This window comes from Scyliorhinus canicula, chromosome 4, assembly GCF_902713615.1.
Source record: "Scyliorhinus canicula chromosome 4, sScyCan1.1, whole genome shotgun sequence".
NCBI classification, from domain to species: domain Eukaryota; kingdom Metazoa; phylum Chordata; class Chondrichthyes; order Carcharhiniformes; family Scyliorhinidae; genus Scyliorhinus; species Scyliorhinus canicula.
The window spans coordinates 229,247,802-229,265,191 of NC_052149.1; the positions used below are offsets into that span (position 1 = coordinate 229,247,802).

Sequence of the window (17,390 nt, forward strand, 5' to 3'; positions counted from 1 at the left end):
GGAAAAGGAGCCGAGCAGGGAAGACAGTGAATCAGCAATGTCAGGAGTTTTTGGGGGTTACATAGAACAGTACAGCACAGAACAGGCCCTTCGGCCCTCGATGTTGTGCCGAGCAATGATCACCCTAGTCAAACCCACGTATCCACCCTATACCCGTAACCCAACAACCCCCCCTCACATTGAGGGGCTAGGCCCGCGCCGGAGCGGTTGGCACCACGCCGACTTGCGCCAAAACTGGCACCAGCGGTCTTGGATGCCCGGCGCCGGGGCTGGCCGAATGGCCTTCGCCGGTTCGCGCATGCGCCGGTGGGGGATTCTCTTCCACGTCCGCCATGGTGGAGGCCGTGGCGAAGGCGGAAGGGAAAGAGTGCCCCCACGGCACTGGCCCGCCCACCGATCGGTGGGCCCCGATCGTGGGCCTGGCCACCAGGGGCACCCCCTGGGGTCCGATCGCGCCGCCGATCCCGCCACCACCAGAGGTGGTTCAAACCTTGGCGGCAGGAGAGGCTCCCAGCGGCGGGACTTCAGTCCATCGCGGGCCGGAGAATCGCCGCAGGGGGCTCGCCGCTTGGTGCGGCGCGTTTCCCACCCCTGCCAATTCCCGGGTGGCGGAGAATTTCTGCCACGGCGGGGGCGGGATTTTCGGCGGCCCCGGGCGATTCTTCGACCCTGCTGGGGGTCGGAGAATTTTGCCCCTGTTCTTTGAGGAGGTAACAAGAAAGTTAGACAAAGGAGAACCAGTGGACGTGATTTATGTAGATTTCCAGAAAGCCTTTGACAAGTTGCCGCATAGGAGACTGTTAAATAAGTTAAAAGTCCATGCTGTTAAGGGTAAGATTCTGGCATGGATAGAGGATTGGCTGATTGGCAGAAGGCAGAGAATGGGGAGAAAGGGGTCTTTTTCAGGATGGCAGCTGGTGACTAGTGGTGTACCTCGGGGGTCTGTGCTGGGACCACAACTTTTCACGATATACATTAATGATCTGGAAGAAGGAACTAAAGCCACTGTTGCTAAGTTTGCAGATGACACAAAGATCGGTAGAGGGACAGGTAGTATTGTGGAAGCTAGGCGGCTGCAGAAGGCTTTGGACAAGCTTGGAGAGTGGGCAATGAAGTGGCAAATGAAATACAATGTGGAAAAGTGCGAGGTTATGTACTTTGGAAGGAGGAATTTAGGCATAGACTATTTTCTAAATGGGGAAATGCTTAGGAAATCAGAAGCACAAAGGGTCTTGGAAGTCCTTGTTCACGATTCTCTTAAGGTTAACATGCTGGTTCAGTTGGCAGTTAAGAAGGCAAATGCAATGTTAACATTCATGTCAAGAGGGCTAGAATACAAAACCAGGGAGGTACGTCTGAGGCTGTATAAGGCTCTGGTCAGACCCCATTTGGAGTATTGTGAGCAGTTTTGGGCCCCGTATCTAAGGAAGAATGTGCTGGCCTTGGAAAGGGTCCAATGATCTCGTATATTTTACTTTGTGTATTTTATAGCAGCTTGAACTTCACGCTTGATTGGCGTCCAAGATCATCTTTGTTGGGGAGTTGGGGGCTTTCCTCAAAAATGTCCTCATCTTTGGTTGTATCACAGTTTTGGAGTTCTTTTGAAGTGTTCTCCATTGAAGGCCAATATTTTCTTTGCCTCTCAAGTGGGTTCTGTCCTTGCCCTATGCCTCAAACCAGTGGGGAATATCATTGGCACTGAAGAAGCCCAGTTGTCGTGCTTGTCAGCCAGGAGTTGCAGCTGCTTGGTTTTCACCATCCGCCATTGGTTCTTGATTTCCCTAGTTCTCCTTTGTACCTCTGCTGTAGCTACTTGATGAGCTCTCCTCTTTGTCTTGCTGGTTATGTGATATTTCCAGGTGCAGAGAGCTTTCCTCTTGTCAATTCGGTCTTCGATGATATGGTTCTCGTTGAAGTAGTCTTGGTGTTTCCTGGTCTTGTAGCCAATGGTTTCTTCGCAGCTTGAGATGCTGGATGTCTTTATCTCTTTTCCAGTTTTCCTCCACGGCATTAGAATGGGCACTTTAGAGATATTGGAGAAGACATTGTTGGAATTTTACTAGCATTCTTGGCTCTTGAAGCCACTCACTATTGATCTTTTTAGGGTGGCACGGTGGTGCAGTGGTTAGCACTACTGCATCACTGCACCAAGGACCCTGGTTCGATCCCGGCCTCGGTCACTGTCTGTGTAGAGTTTGCGTATTCTCCCCATGTCTGTGTGGGTCTCACCTCCACAAACCCAAAGATGGGCATGGTAGGTGGATTGGCCATGCTAAAATTGCCATACTAGCTTAAGGGTCGGTACACATGCACACCAAGGTCCCTTTGATTCTTGGTGTTTCCCAGGGTTCTGTCATTTATCACGTATTCCCTTGCCTGTTTTGTCCTGCCCAAGTGCATCACCTCACATTTATCCAGATTGAATTCCAATTCCCACTGATCAGCCTGCCCATACCCTCCTGTAATCAAAGCCTGTCCAGCTCACTATTTACCACCCCACCAATTTCTGTATCATCGCGAATTGCGGTTCACCCCTCCTACCTTCATATCTAAATCATTTTGTATATACCACAAACAGTAAGGGCCCCAACTCTGATTCCTGCAGGTCCTCCACTGGACATGGGTTTCCAGTCAGGAAAACACCCCTCGACAATCGCCCTCTGCTTGCTGCCACTCAGCCAATTCTGGATCCAACTTGCCAAATTCCCTTGGGTCCCATAGGCTGTTACCTTCGCTATCTGTCTCCCATGTGGGACCTTATCAAAAGATTTGTTGAAGTGCCAAGTAGACTATGTCAAATGCATTGCACTCATCTACGCACCTGGATCTCGTTGAAATATTTGATCAAGTTGGTCAGGCAAAACCATGCTGTCTGTACTTGATTAATTCCTGCCTTTCCAGATGCAGATTGATTCTCTGTCTCAGAATTGCTTCCAATTGTTTCCCCACCACTGGTCAGACTAATTGGCCTGTAGTTTCATGATTTATATCTTCCTCTCTTCTTGAAGAATGGTACTACATTGGCTATCTTCCAACACCTCTCCTTGATCAGAGAGGAATTAAAAATTATTACTAGTGCCACTGCTATTTTCTCCCTTGCCTCACTCAACAGCCTGGGATACATTTCATCTGGCCTAGGAGATTTGTCTATTTTTAAGTCTGCCTGATCAGTTAGAACCTTCCCTCTGTTAATTTACTTAATTTTACCACTGTCCTTCTTGATTTATATATCCACACCATCCCTCTCACTAATGAACACCACCACAAAGTATTCATTTAGAACCCTAACTATGTCCTACCACTGTGGTCCTTACTGGACCTTACTCTCGGTTATCCTTTTACCCTTAATGTACTTGCAAAACAACTTGGGATTTTTCTTTATTTTTTTTTTTAGAACAGCACAGAACAGGCCCTTCGGCCCTCAATGTTGTGCCGAGCCATGATCACCCTACTCAAACCCACATATCCACCCTATACCCGTAACCCAACAACCCCCCCCCTTAACCTTACTTTTATTAGGACACTACGGGCAATTTAACATGGCCAATCCACCTAACCCGCACATCTTTGGACTGTGGGAGGAAACCGGAGCACCCGGAGGAAACCCACGCACACAGGGGGAGGACGTGCAGACTCCACACAGACAGTGACCCAGCCGGGAATCGAACCTGGGACCCTGGAGCTGTGAAGCATTTATGCTAACCACCATACTACCCTGCTGCCCCTTTTACCTGCCGCTGTCCTTTCATGTCCCCTATTTACTCTTAATTTCCTTTGCAAGTTCCCTCTTGCACATTCTACAAGCCTAAAATAGAATCATGGAATCATAGAATTCCTACAGTGCAGAAGGAGGCCACTCGGCATCAAGTCTTACACTGACCCTCTGAACGAGCACCCGACCTATGCCCACTCTCCCGTCCAATCCCTGTAAACCCACCTAACCTTTTGGACGCTAAGGGATAATTTAGTATGGCCAATCCACCTAACCTGCACATCTTTGAACGGTGGGTGGAAACCGGAGCACCAGGTGGAAAACCATGCATACACTGAAACCGAGTGGAAACCCATGCGTACACTGGGAGAATGTGCAAACTTGACACATCTTTTCTTCATTCTTCCTAGTTTGCAGTGAAAACATCTTATCTGCATCTACCTGTCAAACAATTTCATAATTTTAACGATCTCTATCAGGTCATTCAGCCTTATCTTTCCTAGAGAAAAGGACCTAAGCCTATTCGATCTTTTTCTAATAGGCATAACCTTGCAGTTGGGATCGTTTTTTGTTGGAGATCGGAGCTGTTCGCCATATTCCATGTAGGATCTAACGCCGGTTCTATAGCTGTTTAACTTAACTTTAATTGATTTAATTGCTGGGTTCGTGATATTAATGTTTGCAGATTTTGTACTTTTTTTTCCCACTATAATGCTGGTTGCCTTACTCCAATAATCCGTGCACTGTAGATAATACGTTGACAAGACTCATGCATGTAAAACATTGACAAGGCTTTTCATGTAAAACAGGACTGTTGCTCCCATAAGATTGTTTGATTGTTTTGTAATTGAGTTGCTAGATCACAGCTTTAATCATGTGCCTCTCTCACTTGGGCCATTTTTGTTCTAAAGCTAGCACAACATCTACGCCAAAACTCTGTTGTCCACTCTCCAAACTTTAGGCCAGAGCTAAAAGGCTAACACTGTTACCCATCATTCTTATTTTATATTAATTCTCTGAGCACGAGTGTTGCCGAAAAGGATGACATTTATCGCCCATCTCTAGTTGCCCATGATGGTGAATCTCTTTCTTAAACTGCTGAAGTCCATTTGGTGTAAGCACACCAGCAGTGTTCAGGGTGGGAATGCCAGGATTTTGAGCCAGCGATGATAAAGAAATGGCCAATAGGCTTCCAAGCTGGAAAGATGGATGACTTTGGAGCATTTGGATGATGTTCCATTTGTCTGCTGCTTGTTCTGTTGGGTGGTAAGGTTTTTGAGAGGTGCTTTAAAAATAATTTATGGATGGTAATCCCTGCAGCCTTGTTCTCATGGCAGATGCCGTAAATGTTGTCAGGAGATGGGTGGGTCCTGGTCAAGCAAGCTGCTTTGTTCTGGGTGGTGTTGAACTTCCTGAGTGTTGGAATCACACCAGGCCAGTAGAGCATATTCCTTGTGCTCCTGGCCTGTGCCTTGTTCCAAAGAAGAGTCATATTGGGCTCTTTTTCTGTCTACGGATGCTGCCATATCTGCTGAATTTTCCAACATCTTCTGTTGTTATACCTTGTTGGTGTTGAAAGCTGTATTTTGGTTCATGGGGAATGAACGGTGCAGAGGAGTGTGGAGTTGAAACCATTATGCCCTCGTCAGTGGGGCTGGATAATTAAGCTCTAATTGGAACTAGTATGGCCTGGAGGGACTGAATGGCCTTGCTTGTACTGTATGTTCCTTGATTCTGTGAGAAGCTGGCTGTTGAGCAGGCTCTTGGAATGTGCTAAATGGCTGACCCCAATCCTGTCATCCAATTCGGCGTCTGCACAGGTTGTCCTGGATACTGACCAGGAGTGAGAGGCTTGGCCGATTTATTCATTTAATAAACTTTCACTGGCCTAAGGAACGGAATTGACTGAGCATAGAGACGTTGTGTAAGGCTCAAAGCTAACAGCAGACAGCGTGCTTTAACTGGAACACTGAATAAGAAATAGGATTTTGTGATTCGGGCTGGTAATTTCAGGTATGTTTAAGATGAGAGAGATGTTCTAATATCGTTTCTTAAAAAAATGTTTTTTTTTCAAAAATTGCCACGAGAACAACAGGGCTACAGGGAATACCATCCACAAAAAAATCCTGTTTTTTCCAATTAAGGGGCAATTTTAACGTGGCCAATCCACATATTTGAGTTGTGGCAGTGAGACTCACACATGGGGAGAATGTCCAAACTCCACACGGATAATGACCCAGGGCCAGGGTCAAACCCGGGTCCTCGACGCCGTGAGGCAGCAGTGCTAACCACTGAGCATTTCTTGAAATGTTAAATCTGTGCTTCTGCTTTGAGAGGCAATAAACATTTAGATTTGTTTTTTTAGATATCTGTTTAGACTGAACTGTCCAACTAAAATCCTCCTGTCAGCTTCAGTGAAAGCAAGACAACATGTTCCGCGGCGACGTATGTTCACACTGCTTTAGGAGAAAGTTGCACTTATGATCTCACCTTCATATTCTTGAAATAGCCCCGAGCATTTCATAACTGGTGAAATCCAGCAGCTTGCCTGCTGACAACCCAGTTCCTCAATTCATTCCTTTTCCAATTTAAAAAAAAATAAATAAATATTGCAATTCTCCAAATTAACTCCCTACCATGAAATCATAGAATGATGCAGCAAATATGGAGGCCGTTTGGCCCATTAGTCTTTCCTGATTCCTTGGAAGAAGATCCGCTTTCCTGCTCTTTCCACACATGCTCAAAGAGCCGAATGGCCTACATTTGCTCCTAGTTCCTATGTAATTCCCAAGATTTTCCTCTCCCAAGTGTTTATCCAATTTAGACCTGCTTCCACTACCCTTTGAGAAGCATTCCAGATCATAACAGCTCGCTGATTTTTTAAAAATTTAATCCTCGTGCCACCTGTAGTTCTCTTGATTGCTTTAAATCTGTATTCTCGGGTGCAGCATCGTGGGGCAGTGGTTAGGGCAGCTGCCTCACGGCGCCGAAGTCCCAGGTACGATCCCGGCTCGGGATCACTGTCAGTGTGGAGTTTGCATATTCTCCCCGTGTTTGCGTGGATTTCGCCCCCACAACCCAAAGATGTTCAGGGTAGGTGGATTGGCCATGCTGAATTGCCCCTTAATTGGAAAAAATGAATTGGACACTCTAAATTTATTTTTTAAAATCTGTATTGTCTGGTTGCTGACCCTTCTGCCATCAGAAGCAATTTCTTCTTGCTTAGGTGTTCAAAACCTTGCCAAATTTTATCAAATTTCCTTATTAAAAATTAATCCCACTACAGGACTGCTTCAGACTTGACTCCCTTTCCCCTATTATCTACTCCCAGTACTCTGTTTATGACCAGGACATATTGTTCCCGATTGTTGCATTGCCTAAATAACATGCCTGCAAGCTTATTTTGGCTTTTCCCGGGGAGGAGGGGGGAATAGGATTGGTGAGTACTTCTCTTTAAAATAAAAGTAAGATCTTGGGGAATTTGGAGCACAAGGGGAAAGAGGAACTTTTAAATACTTATTACAATACAGAGCACTGGAGATCCGAGAGAGAGAGTGGATCTGGGCAGGAACAGCTGAGCAGAACAACGGGAAAATTTTAAAAGGAGCAGCCGAGGGTACCTTCACTCAATCCAGAGGTGGAGCTCTTGAGGCGACGTCAGGATTCAAGATGATGTGCGGCAAGTGTAAGTTGCAGATTGGGTGAGCACAGACAATGAATATTTATTATACTATTATCGCTTATAGTTTGTAAAGTTTTTATTTTGTGGTTTATAGTTTGTACGGGCTATAAAATCTGTATTAACGAGGTTGAGAGAAGAAGGGCCCTAAAGTGCTTGATATTATTTGATTTTAAGAGTCCTTTTAAAGGTTTAATCCAAAGGGGCAAGTCATGGCAGGAGAGTTCAAAGTCATGGTTGCTCCTCCTGCTCTATGTAGGAAGCTGGTCACGACTCCAGCGTCCGTGACCAGCATGTTTCAGGAAGTACCTCCAGCTGCAGCTCCTGGAAGCCTGGGTTTCAGAGCTGGAGCGGCGGCTGGGACTGTGGCATCCGTGAGATAGAGAGTATCATGGATAGCGCATATAGAAAGGAAGTCGCACTGCAGGTGACCAGGCAGAACAAGAGGACTAGGCAGGCAATGCAGGAATATCCTGTTGCTATTTCCCTGCAAAACAGATATATGGCTTTGGATACTGTTGAGGGGAATGGCACCTCGGGGGAAAGCTGCAAAAGTATCATGGTTGATTCTGCTGCATAGGGAAGGAGTAAAAATGTGGGAAGACAATAGTTGCAGGGCATTCCATTGTAAGCGGAATAGATTTGGCTTTTCCGTGGTGCAAACTAGACTCCGAGGATGGTATGTTGCCTTCCTGGTGCTAGGGTCAAGGGTGTCTCGAGTGCCTGCAAGATGTTCTGGAGGGGGAGGTGAACAGCTGGTGGTCATGGTACACAATGACAGGAGTATAAAAAGGGATGATGTCCAAAAAGCTCAATATGGGAAGTTAGGAAGATAATTGAGAAGTAGGAAGGTAATTGTGAAGTAGGACCTCAAAGGTAGTGATCTCAGGATTACTACCAGTGCCAGGTGCTAGTCCGGGTTGAAATACAAAGATCTATCAGGTGAATATGTGACTGGAACGATGGTGCAAGGGGGGAGGGTTTCAGATTCCTGGGATCAGTTCTGGGGAGGGGGAGCAGTACAAACTGGGTGGGTCACACCTGGGCAGGACTGGGACTGATGTCCTAGTGTGAGTATTTGCTCATGTGATTGAGGATGGTTTAAACTAGAACGACAGGGGGATGGGAACCTAAGCAGGGTGACAAGGAAAAGTGAAACAAGGACAATGATGAAAGAAAGAATAGTAAAATGCAAAAGCGGTAGACAGGGCCATCAATGGTAAGAGACACATTGGGTCATAGTACAGAGAAAAGTTAGGATGATTAAAAATGGTAAAAAGGCAAGCCTTAAAAGGCTTTATACCTTAATGCCTGAAACATTTAGAATAAAGTAGACAAACTGACAGTGCAAATCAAGATAAATGGATATGATTTCAGCTATTACAGAAACATGGTTACAAGGAGATCAACACTGGGAACTTAATATTATGGGGTATTTGACCTGTCAGAAGGACGGGAGGGAAAGAAAAAGTGGTGGGGTAGCTCTGTTAATAAGAGATGAAATGAGGACTATTGTGAGACCTAGACTTGAATGATGTAGCGTCCATTTGAAATGAAATGAAATGAAAATCGCTTATTGTCACGAGTAGGCTTCAATGAAGTTACTGTGAAAAGCCCCTAGTCACCACATTCCGGCACCTGTCCGGGGAGGCTGATACGGGAATTGAACCGTGCTGCTGGCCTGCCTTGGTCTGCTTTAAAAGCCAGCGATTTTGCCCAGTATGCTAAACCAGCCCCTAGGGTAGAGTTGAAAAATACAGCAAGGGAAAGAAGACTTTGGTAAGAGTATCCATAGACTCACAAACAACAGCCACAGGTAGAAAAAGGTATACATCACACAGTGGTTAGCACTGGGACTACAGCGCTGAGGACCCGGGTTCGAATCCTGGCCCTGGGTCACTGTTTGTGTGGAGTTTACATATTCTCGCCGTGTCTGCATGTGTTTTACCTCCACAACCCAAAAGATGTGCAGGTTGGGTATGGCCACACTAAATTGCCCCTTAATTGGAAAAAAAATAATTGGGTGCTCTAAATTTATTTTTTTTAAAAAGGAAGAGGTATAAATCAACAAATAATAGGAGCATGTAAAAAGAATGGAGCAATAATTATGGGTAACTTTAATCTTCATGTTGATTGGGTTAATCAAGTTGGAAAAGGTAGTTACAACAGCATATTCAGAGAGTGCATTAGGGATAGTTTCCTCGAGCAATATGTCATGGTGCCAACTAGGGAACAGGCTATCTTGGAATCTGGTAAACCAGGGGCTGGTTTAGCACAGGGCTTTGAAAGCAGACCAAGGCAGGCCAGCAGCACGGTTCAATTCCCATTCCAGCCTCCGAACAGGTGCCGGAATGTGGCGAGTGAAGCCTACTTGTGATAATAAGTGATTTTCATTTCATTTCATTTAATGAGGCAGGTTTAATAAATGACCTCCGAGTAAAATATCCCCTTGGAAGTAGTGATCATATCATGATAGAATTTAACATTCAGTTGAGAATAAGAAACTTGGATCAGAAACAACTGTGTTTAAATTAAATAAAGGAAACTGCAATGAAATGAATTAGCTAAAGTGGACTGGGTGGATAGATTAGCAGGAAAGATAGTAAACAAGCAGTGGCAGACATTAAAGGTGGTAATTCATGACTCTTAGCAAAAATATGCCCCCAGTAAGGAGGAAAGATTCTGAGAGGGGGCCAAACCAATCATGGCTAACCAAGAAATTTAAGATTATTAAATTGAAGGAGGCGTAAATCAGTGATAACCCCAAAGGCTGGGATTAGTTCAGAATCCAGCAAAGGAGGACTGAAAAGATGATAGAGAGAAATTAAACTGAGGCAAAACTAGCAAGGAATATAAAAACTGACCATGAGAGTTTCTTTAAATATATAAAAGGAAAGAGCAAGGTCAAAGTGAACATAGGCCCCATAGAAAATTAATCTGGGGAGATAGTTATCTGTGGAATTCACTGCCAGACTATGGTGGGTGCTGGGACATTGATTAACTTTGAGGAGATGAAGCAGACTTAATTAGAAATGTGTTGAAGTGTAATGGAGAACTGGCGGAAAGTGGAGTTGAGGCTGAGCGATCAGCCCATGTTGAATGGTGGAGTGGGCTTGAGGGGCTGAACTGCCTAATCCTGCTCCGAGTTCTTATGTCCTATTGGGAACAAGGAAATGTCAGGGGAGTTAAACGGACATTTTTGCATCATGCTTTCCAGTGGAAGATACTTAGCACATCCCATTCCTATTAAAGGCCACACAAACATAGGTGTTGCGAGAGGGATACAAACAGTTTGCAAAGTGTATTGATAGGTTAAGTAAGTAAGTTGGCAATTTTGTTTTTAAAAAATCATTTACGGAACGTGGACATTGCTGGTTAGGCCAACATTCCCATCCTTAGTTGACTTCAGAAGGTGGTGGTGAGTTGCCTTCTTGAACCGCTGCAGTACTTGAGCTGTCGGTACACCCACTGTGCTGTTAGGGAGGGGGTTCCAGGATGTTGCCCCAGCGACAGTGAAGGAACGGTGATATCTTTTCAAGTCACTTGGTGAGTGACTTGGAATGGAGTATAGACATTTAAATGGTCATTGGATAAACATATAGATGATAAGGGAATAGTGTAGATGGGCTTTAGAGTGGTTTCACAGGTTGGCGCAAAATCGAGGGCCGAAGGGCCTGTACTGCGCTGTAATGTTCTATGTTAAAATGTGAAGTTGTTCATTTTGGAAGGGAGAACAAAGGAACAGCATTATTTAAATGGAGAAAACCTGCAGAAAGTGCAACACAAAGGGACTTGGTGGTGCTTGTGTAAGAAACACAGAAATCTAGCAAATGGGTGCAGCAGCTAATCAGGAAGGTTAATGGAATGTTGGCCCTTATTTCAAGAGAGTTGGAGTATAAGGATAGGGAATCTAATTGCACCTGCACAAGGTACTGGTGAGATCTCATCTGGAGTACTGTGAGCAGTTTTGGTCCTTTTATTTAAGGGAAGACATTATTTCATTGGAGACGGTTCAGAGAAGATTCACCAGGATAATCCCTGATATGGAGGGAATATCTTGTGAGCAAAGGTTATTGGAATTTAGGAAAATGAGAGGTGATCTGATTGAAACCTATTGGATTCTTTTTTATTATAAATTTAGTGTACCCAATTCCATTTTTTCCACTTAAGGGGCAATTTAGTGTGGCCAATCCACCTATGCTGCACATCTTTGGGTTGTGTGGGCGAAACCCACATAAACATGGGGAGAATGTGCAAACTCCACACGGACAGTGACCCAGAGCCAGGTTCGAACCTGGGACCTCGGTGCCATGAGGCAGCAGGGCTAACCCACTGCGCCACCGTGCTGCCCAAAACCTATTGGATTCTTAAGGGGCTTGACTGGGTAAATGCTGAGAGGATGTTTCCCTCATGGGAGAGTCTAGGACCAGAGGGCAGAGTCTCAGAATAAAGGGGTACCAATTTAAGACTGAGATGAAGAGGAATTTCTTCAGAGGGTTATGAATCTTTGGAACTCTTTGCCAGAGAGAGTTGTGGGGGCAGAATCCTTCTGTATATTTAAGCCCGAGGTAGATTCTTGATCAGTGAGGGAATCAAGGGTTACGGGGAAAGGGCAGGTAAGTCGACGTGAGGAATGTTGGATCAGGCATGATCCTATTGAATAGCAGGGCTGGCTTAAGTGGGCGAACAGCCTACTCCTGTTCCTATTTCTTATGGTCTTATTCTACTGTCCTTCAAGGCCACAGCTACCTGGGCAGCACAGTAGTACAAGTGGCTAGCACTGTGGCTTCACAGTGCCAGGGTCTCAGGTTCAATTCCCCGCTGGGTCACTGTCTGAGCGGAGTCTGCATGTTCTTCCCATGTTTGTGTGCGTTTCATCCCACAGTCCAAAGACGTGCAGGTTAGGTGGATTGGCCATGGTAAACTGCCCTTAGTGACCAAAAAGGTTAGATGGGGTTATTGGGTTACGGGGATAGGGTGGAAGTGAGGGCTTACATGGGTCGGTGTGGACTCAATGGGCTGAATGGCTTCCTTCTGCACTGTATGTTCTATGTCTATACCTAATGTGTGTGATTCTCTCTCTGCATCCTTCTCCTGGGGAGGTAATCTCACCAACCTCCTTCCCCTTCAGCTCACCTCCCCTACCATTGCCCCCTTGTACAAATTACCATCACCACACATTTCCGCATTTTCCTCCAGGATGTCAGTTCACTAGCAGCAAAGATATTGCCATCCACATTCTTATTGTGGATGAACGCATTGACATTTTAACTGAAACTACTCTGGAAGGCAATTACGAGCTTAGTGAACAACAAGATTGTGTATTCCTTTCCACAATGCTTCTCAGCAGCTTGTGTGATTTCCCTGCACTCTCCTTGCAATTTCATGATTATAAAATCAGCTTGTATTTGATAGGTGGTACAAGCAAATAAATGGTCCTGTTGACTGCTCCTGAAAGCTTGACCTGCCTTTTAAAACATATTTTCTCAATATTTAAGCATGTAATGGCCACCAAGTATAAAACAACTATCACCTGAACCTATTCCATTGCATATATTTATGTATAAATTATTTTAATTTGCCAAATATAGGCAACGGCAGTATTGTGATCACCAGGACTGTTTGTGAATTTGGGTTCACGCGGAAAAACAATCTGGAAGTAAAATGAACGTTACCATGAACTGTCGGATTGTGAAAAGATAAAACAACAGTTGGTTCAATTAGGAAAGGAAGCCTATAGTGCCTTCCTGCTATGGGCCTATTTGTGACTCCAGTCCCCTGTGGTTGACTCTTCTGAAGTGACTAGCCCAGGGGTGGGCAAACTTTTCCGTGCAAGGGCCACATTCAGAAATTCACAATTTTAAAGGGCCGCATAGTATTAATAGTCCCGGTTGTAACCAATTAGCGTGCGGCATATACCTCAGCGCTTCCCCCGGCGGCATCCTGCCTTTAGCCCTCTTTATCTCTACTTTTCAAAAATGACGCTTCACCCGGTTATGATTCTGGGCGCCTCATAAAGGACATAGAACAGTACAGCACAGAACAGGCCCTTCGGCCCTCGATGTTGTGCCGAGCAATGATCACCCTACTCAAGTCAACGTATCCACCCTATACCAGTAACCCAACAGCCCCCCACATTAACCTTATTAAAAAAAAATTTTTTTTAAGTTTGCCCACCCCTGGACTAGCCAGTCCCTCCATTTTATCAGAAACTGTAGCAACAGTTGAAAAAAAGAAGGCCCAACACCACATTCTCTAGAGATGGGTAAAAATACAGCCTTGCCAATGACACCCACATACTGAGAATGCATTTTTATACAACTGATTTACATGTTTGCTGTCAGTTAAGACAGAAGTTAATTCTATATGATTGTTACTACCATCTAATTGGCATATACAGCTGTTCAGAGTGAGCAATGTATTATTGAAAAGAATGATGGGCAGTCCTGTTCAAATGGAACAATTGTTATGGGTAAATGATGGCGAATTGCTAAGTAAAAATAGTAACCAGGCTGATGTGATGAAATTCACCTCCAATGTAAGTTGGGCTGCAGTTGAGAGAGATAATATCTTCACTTGTTCTGATTACACTTTTAATTGGGTACTGTGCTACAGCATAGTTTTAAGACTTGAGGGAAGAGGCAGTTCTTGTCTGTGGGCCAAAGTTAGACAAATAGCGATAGTCAAACTGAAAAAGACATTCTGTTAAATCATGAAATGAGTCTGCCATCCATTTCACCTATTATAATGTATATATTTTTTTTATTTGTAGAGTACCCAATTATTTTTTTCCAATTAAGGGGAAATTTAGTGTGGCCAATCCACCTAACCTTTGGGATGTGGGGGTGAGACCCACGCAGACACGGGGAGAATGTGCAAACTCCACATGGACAGTGACCTGGGACCAGGATCGAACCCTGGTCCTCAGCGCCGTAGCAGCAGTCTAACCACTGCGCCACCATGCTGCCCATGGTTATTGTAATATATAATGATATTGTGCTGTAGATTGGACATTTTTGAAAAATACATCAAGCAAGTTTTCACCTCTACCAGAGAATCACAGAAAAATGTGGTGGAGAAGAGACCATTCGGCCCATCGAGTCTGCACCAACACATGAAAAACACCTGACCTATCTACCTAATCCCATTTGCCAGACTTGGCCCATAGACTTCCCATTAAGGGGAAATTTAGCGTGGCCAATCCACCTAGCCTGCACATCTTTGGGTTGTGGGGGTGAAACCCATGCAGACTCGGGGAGAACATGCAAACTCCACACGGACAGTGACCCAGAGCCGGGATCGAACCTGGGACCTGTTGCTAATTGTGTTCTCACTTTAATTGGCTCTGTTTATGGCGGTTAATATGGTCACCTTCCTTAATTCTAATTACGTTTGCTCAAGAATCGCCAGGTATCTTTCGATACCGCCACAAGGTTCAAAACCAAATACTGATCAAAGACTCGATACACCAGTTAGTAAGTTCAAAATCAATGCTCATTTATTTACACACACAGTCAAATATACTCATGCACAAAACTCCACCAACTAAACTATCACTACTACTAAAGCCTATACTTAACTTCGGGCACCCACTCAGTCAGAGGAACAATGGCCGTTGTCCGGTTCTGAGGCTGCTGGGGTTGAGCTGGTACGGAATAGCAGCTAAGAGCGTCTGTCTTGTAGCGTGCGTTGACTTTGGACTTGCTTGTTCTGGTGCAGCTGCTAGGCAGGTCTCTCCTCGCTGAGAGCCAAGGCTAAGAGAGTGATTCTCTCTTGGGGGCTTCTTCTTATACCCAAAGGGGGCTTCGCGGGCTTTTGGGCGGGGCTTAAACTTGGCCCCAATTAATTGGGCCATTTCTCGATCGTTCCTATCAATTTCCTCCACAAAGGGGTGGGTGCCCTGATTGCTGGGCGTGTCCTAGGTGGCCGTTGGCCTGCTTTGTTCTAGTCTCCTCTGGTGCCGGAGTGTCTACCTTGGTATTGTTTACTTAAATGTTACCCTTTTTGTCCCCGGAGATGGCTCATTAGTATGCTAATGGCTTTGCTGTATCGGTCTTGTCTGGGAGCTACAGCTCCAATCAACAGACAAACCTTGCACCTGCTTGCTTTCTCAGTATTGTCCATTTTCCCTGCATTCTTTGCAAAGTGTCCATTTTGTAATCGGGACGTGGCCATCTCAGATGGCTACACTCCCTCCTTATGATCCTCCACGTGAAGCGTGAAGGATCACATTATCGCATCGTCTTCGTTCTCGGACCAAGTGGGGTGCCCATAAGCAGGCTCTACAGACCTTGGTGCCGTGAAGCTGCAGTGCTAACCACTGCGCTACCGTGCTGCTCATGCTAAATCCAAACCTAAGAACTAAAGTCATAATTAACTCACTGAGATCTTGAGGAACGTTAATGTTGTGATAACTCTAATATAAAAAATAACTTGCATCTGTACCATGTAATAAAATTTGCTCTTCATGGAGGCGGCACGGAGGCTAGCACTGCTACCTCATGGAGCCGAGGACCCAGGTTTGATCCCGACACCAGGTCACTGTCCGTATGGAGGTTACTGGCTGTGACATCAGATTTCTGGGAAATTAGACCACCTCAGATTGGTAAGGAAACAGAAGCTGATTGGGGCAATTGCACAAAGCTCTGAGCTCAGATTTCATTAGGATGTCAAAGCAGGCAAGCGGAGGAGAAGGGATGTGTGAGACAGCTGAAAAGACTGGTACCTGAAGACTTGTGAACTGAAGGTTTTGCAGAAATGTGCTGCTATGGTGATGACCATATTTGTGGAACTCAGAGGCAATAAAAGAACATAATCAGGCAATTTGACAACTAAATCTTGCATGAAGAAAAGGAGTTGAACTCTACCCAAGGACAACAAAGTTGTAAACTTGTTGCTGCCAAATGTGTCAAGAGCAGTAAATGTGTGTGATCTAGCTTCATATTGGCTATTTAAAGTGTAGTTTCTCATTTCTGTTAATCTGCCTTGATTTTGGTTTGGTTTTTAAAGAAAAAGCTATAAAAAGTAAAATCTTGTGATTTGGTTTCTTCATTCAGTACATTTTGTCCTATTAGGTCCTTGGTCACCAGTGGAGGTCATAAACCGTTATTCCGAAGCACTTGGGTCAATAATTACTTTTATTCTGTTGGCTAGTGCTGCAGCTAAATTTTGCTGCCTCAAACAACAGTGTGCTGAATGGGCATTTAATCTATTTTAGAGTGTTCAATTCATTTTTTCCAATTAAGTGGCAATTTAGCGTGGCCAATCCACCTACCCTACACATCTTTGGGTTGTGGGGGTGAAACCCATGCAAGCACAGGGAGAATGTGCAAATCCGCACGGACAGTGACCCGGGGCCAAGATTGAACCTGGGACCGTGGCGCGATGAGGCAGCAGTGCTAACCCTCTGTGCCACCGTGCTGCCCGAGTTAATCTATTTTTTGTTGGTGTTGGTTGCTAGCCAGGACATTCTTACAGGATCATTCATTTATATCTATCTGAGTGGCCAGATTGGTCCTCTGTTTAATACCTTGTCAAAATTACCGAACCTTTGCACATGCAGGACTACCTCAATACTACACTGTACCAGCCTGGAATATATCATGAAATCCTAATGCCTGTGACATAAGAGAGCTTACCCGCTGATCCAACTGACTCTTGAACTCCATTTGTAGCACTCAAAAACATGCACTGTTCCTAGTAGTCATAAATATGGCTCTTAATTTTTAATTTTAATTTGTTATCCACTTTATTCATTTGGCATGATGTATGTCAGCTGAGTTGTATACTGCACCAAAAATATGGAGTTGTATACTGAAATGCAAGCATAATGTATGAAAAAAAAACATTGAAATAATGGTGCAAAATATCTGTAAACCTGAGGGCTATAATTTGCAGCTTCTCTTGGCCATTGAGAATAACTGAACATCTTTCTAATACTTTATGAAGCTGTAATCTTATTTCAAAGAGCTGGCACAGACACAATGGGTTAATGATCAC

The 17,390-nt window shown here is 44.7% G+C and overlaps 1 protein-coding gene across 1 annotated transcript in view; it reads left to right on the top strand.

Annotated features, from left to right (window-relative positions):
• mgat4b (alpha-1,3-mannosyl-glycoprotein 4-beta-N-acetylglucosaminyltransferase B) overlaps window positions 1-17,390 on the top strand; it is a 366,555-nt gene that overhangs the window by 15,869 nt on the left and 333,296 nt on the right. The window lies entirely within an intron of this gene.